This window comes from Miscanthus floridulus, chromosome 1 (genome assembly GCF_019320115.1).
Source record: "Miscanthus floridulus cultivar M001 chromosome 1, ASM1932011v1, whole genome shotgun sequence".
Lineage (NCBI taxonomy): Eukaryota > Viridiplantae > Streptophyta > Magnoliopsida > Poales > Poaceae > Miscanthus > Miscanthus floridulus.
This window is the reverse complement of record NC_089580.1, coordinates 138,614,993-138,619,271: the sequence shown is the minus strand read 5'-3', so window position 1 is coordinate 138,619,271 and position 4,279 is coordinate 138,614,993. Positions and strand designations below refer to the sequence as shown.

Genomic DNA, 4,279 nt, shown 5'->3' with positions numbered 1-4,279 from the left:
CTCAATTGACCGGTACGGATACCATAATTGTATTCTTTTGTAGACAATCGCTACTTATTTTGTTAACTCGCTAAATTTATTAATTTAGCAAGTTAATTATAGAAAACACCTGGAATTACATCTATCTATCTATAATGATTCTGATCAGAAAACCTCAGGTGCTTGCAAATATGACGGGTTTCTATATGTCAATGTTTGTACGAGTGGATCTTCAAGGTCATTATTGTATATATATTAACTAAAAGAGCCAACATAGTTCGATGTAGAAAAACTCAACAACGGGCGAAGGGTATCGATCAGCCGTCTAGCTAGTATCACGGTTTCAGATTCAGATGGTACAGGATTTAAACGGAGATGCAGCCATCCTGAAGACCAGATCGATCAGACAAGAGCATGAATAGCACACACGTCCACACCAAAAGTAGGGCAGGGCGAGGCACTAAATTGCTTGTGTCCTAGCAAGTAGCAGGAACTACACAAAACAATGGACAAGATTGCGACGACCACAAGGAAATCAATGAGCAGGAAAAGTAGTTCGCAAAGACAGCAGCATGTGGCTCGCTATAGCTCTCCAACAGTCAGTCCGAGGAACAAGCAGACATCATGCTACCTACAGACGGGCATCAGAAGATCTGACCCAGAGAGGTAAAGGAACACAAGACAGTGGAACAGAAAACTGCAGTAATCTTTGAAGGACTCCAGGCCAGTGCTTCCAGCTACATTCTCCCTAACCACCAAAACTACGACGATATGCACTGATCATAATCCGCTTGCAGAATGGCTAACGATGAAAGGTGGCAGCAAAGAGTTGAACTGGTAGTGCCCAGCTATGTCGACCTCAAAAACTGCCTCGCATTTAACATTGCACCCTGATGCAACATAGATAGAGCTACTTAAAAAAAAGAATTACCGACACAAACATCACGTCAACAAGCTCAGCTTCTCCTCTGTTGTTGATGAGTGATGATCCATGCGGAAAGCATTGACAGTCGGTGGGTGTGCGGCACTGCCTTCTTCTCAACCAGTGTCAGCCCGGATCCCACCGATCAGCATCTGCAGGAGCTGCACTTAGAATGAACAAAAAAGCTTAATTCATCGTTACAACATCTGAAGAGCTTATGAATTTCAAGTGCAACAATAAAACAATCAACCCTTTGACCATAAGTATGATCACAACATATAGTGAGCTATGCCCAGTTGGGGGCAAAAAAGGATAGGTATAGGGCACAAAGAAAGGGCTAAAGTGCTATTTTAACAGGAAAGTTGTACACAGTTGATTGCTATGATAGCTAGAATGAATCAACATAGCATAAACTATGGAAATAAATGCATCACTCGTTCAAATAAATTCAGTAATAATTGAATTAAGCATAAATAAGATACAGAAAGAAAAGCTCACCTGGAGCAGCAACTCCATGCAGCACAAACAGGTGCGCCAGGGAGGTCAGCAGGTGCAACCTCTCAACTACTCAGCTCCCCAGTTATCAGCGGAGGGAGCACCATAATCAGCAGTTGCAGCATAGTCTGGAGCAACAGGAGCCTCCACTACTTCCAGCTCGTTTGTTTCCACTGGATCCCAACGAAAGAAAAGATCAACCTAGAAAAAGGAGAAACAACCCCAACGGATATGAAATAAGTGGACAACAAAAATGCAGTCAAACTGCTGCGTAAGATCATCAAAGGTTACTATGACTGGTTTTGTCTTGCCTTTCTTGTGCCAATGGACATCAGCAAGATGTCAGTGTTTAGCTTTCAACACATTCTTATCCCAGTGTTGTATTAGAGACCTTAAATATTATGTGGAAGAAGTGTGATACACTTCCAATTTCTAACACCTGAAATGGATAGAATCAATTTAAGAAGATTGCGAAACAAAAAGTGGAGTATCAAAGCCAAAAGTGTTCCATGAGACAGTGAAATATCTGTTTGAAAAAAGGCCAGTGAGTCAGTGACAAACCAGTGAGATGGATCAAATTTTGCACCTTTAGGCAAACCTGTATCAAAAACATGATCATCAGATGATAACACTAAGATAGCATCTTACAAACATTGTGCATCAACGTTGATTTGTAGTTAATGAAACACCCACAACTAAAGCCCCATACTATATGCAAAAGTAAAAACCATTTCATAACAATAGGTTCATAAAACATTTAACAGGTCATGAGCTGGATCAAATGAATGAAAGTTAATGTGACACATATAAATTATTTGCATCTAAGCAAGGAACAAAGGCAGAGCTGTTTTTACTAAAATTATATCACGATTCAATTGCTAGGAGCAAAATTAACTTGTGGTTCTTCAAAATTGGTTAAAGAAGTTCAAAAGGAAGGGGATGGAAGTTGGGTTACATTAAATCAATTTAGGGGGTAAAGATAAGTTCAAAAGGTAGCTATTCTAGCCAAACTTCCATGCCTGTGATTTGTCTTGAATTAATTAAATAACCACGGCTAAAGATATTTCCATAGGGTTTTTCTAGTAAAACAGCACGGACTGGGAGAGTGGGTCTCACTGACCTTGCCTGCGACCCGGAGGGGATCTTGCTGGATGGAAGCTAGATTTTCTTGGCGGATTATTGAGAATGTCCCAAGGAAAACAATTGAATGTGCAAAAGATAAGTATGAAGTTCATGTTTCAGCAACACAACATGGAATTGGATAAAAATATCCACATACAATCTGAAAAGCGCTGACATTACTCAACGTCTTAACGTAATCAGAGGATACCACAGACATCATGGTTTCAAAGGCGACTAGGCGTCCAGGTCAGTGCTGGGTCCGCCTGGACGACTAAGCAGTGCCTAGGCGACAAGGCACCACTGTTCCCAAGGCAAGCTGGGTACGCCTATGAAACAGGGGCAGACATGATTAAGCATGTTCTTACTTGTGCATTTAAACACAAAGAGAAAGGAAGGAAAAGAACATGTTTTACCTATTTATAAATTTTCTAATGGGACCTCTAGGGAGTACTCCAATTATGTGTTAGGAGCTGGTATCACGTCATTGACCATAATTTGCTGCATAATTTTCAAAATGGATCTCAATAAAAAAAAGGACCAATAGAGATCAATTGCATTAGTGTAATATTAATTAGCTTAGTATAGTGGACCTGTTCAGTAATAGGGATGTAGATGTAACCTTCAGCAGGGGTTATGCTCACAATTTGATCCACAGTTGTTGCTCCCTAACTTAAAGAATGGATCAAGAAATCAAGTGTACTATATCACAATTCCACCTGGTAATAGTATTTCAACAAACGCCTTGTGTGCATGATAATAAACTGGAATCACAAAGACTCAATGCCTCAACCGAACCATGCATAGCAATTCGCACAGATAAAGACCAACTTGCCCCTGCAATTGCAGTGAAGACACAAAGCAATCGTACCCCCAACTATGGAGGTGGAGGCGTACACACACCTCACCTCGACCATCTGGACGGAGCCGCCGAGCCGGCCTGCACGAAGAGACCTGCGAGCTGGGCGCTGTCAACGCTGAAAGGTAGGTTGCCATGGTTCATCAGATCCTTTGAGAAGCCTTCCTCCTCAACGCCGTCCTGCACCTCCGCCACGGGCGCGAGCGGCCTCCAGCCCGCCGCAGCGGAGCTGCGGCCAGCCCCTTCGCGCGGGGGACGAGAACGTGGGTTTGGACTACGTACTAGATTGCTCAGGTCCGTCCATCCCATTTCACGACAAAGACCATCGGGCTCCGTTATTTTTTCTGGGCCGTGGAAAGTCCAAGAAGGTCCCAAACAGCCAGCCCAACCTCTCTCAGTTACCCCTGGGTCTGGACTGGACTGGAGCATGCTGTCTGGATCTGACCCAACAGCAGGTCTTGTGTATTTTTAATTTTAGCCAAAAAAATACTAAAATATTGAGATGGTATTCAGGGCTTGATTTAAAAATTAAATTTGTATATAATTTTTTAATAAGTTTAGAGCTAAATTACTAAAGATAATGCGGTATGTCATTTGTCATAAGACTAGACCTAAGGTAATGCGATATGTCATCTGTCATAAGTCTACACCTTCGATCAACGATAGCGATCTTCCGGTTAACCAAATCTAACTAACTCTAAACATGAAAAAGGGATCCATGATTTTGATCAAAGTTTATTAAATTAGATATTGTGAAGTACGTAGTTTGGGAGTTGAGTGCTTCAATTAAGTTTGTAGAGTAATACACCAGCTTCAAACCTTAGTAAGGCTAACACGGTTTGACAAGTTGTGTTTCAAAACTGAGAGAAAATCATCGAGGAAGATGACTGGCCAGGCACCAAGTC

At 41.8% G+C, this 4,279-nt stretch overlaps 1 long non-coding RNA gene across 6 annotated transcripts; it reads right to left on the bottom strand.

Moving 5' to 3' along the window:
* Positions 1–444: 444 nt before the first annotated feature.
* LOC136495256 (uncharacterized) lies at positions 445–3,643 on the bottom strand. Of its 6 annotated transcripts, none has more exons than XR_010768955.1 (8): positions 3,387–3,643; positions 3,109–3,187; positions 2,932–3,016; positions 2,517–2,844; positions 1,958–1,994; positions 1,708–1,835; positions 1,400–1,597; positions 445–1,062 (listed from the first exon to the last, which is right to left on the bottom strand). It is a non-coding gene; the product is annotated as an uncharacterized lncRNA (long non-coding RNA). The 6 variants fall into 6 exon arrangements; XR_010768957.1 differs by having other exon boundaries at positions 3,109–3,183; XR_010768951.1 differs by having other exon boundaries at positions 3,419–3,643.
* Positions 3,644–4,279: the final 636 nt, after the last annotated feature.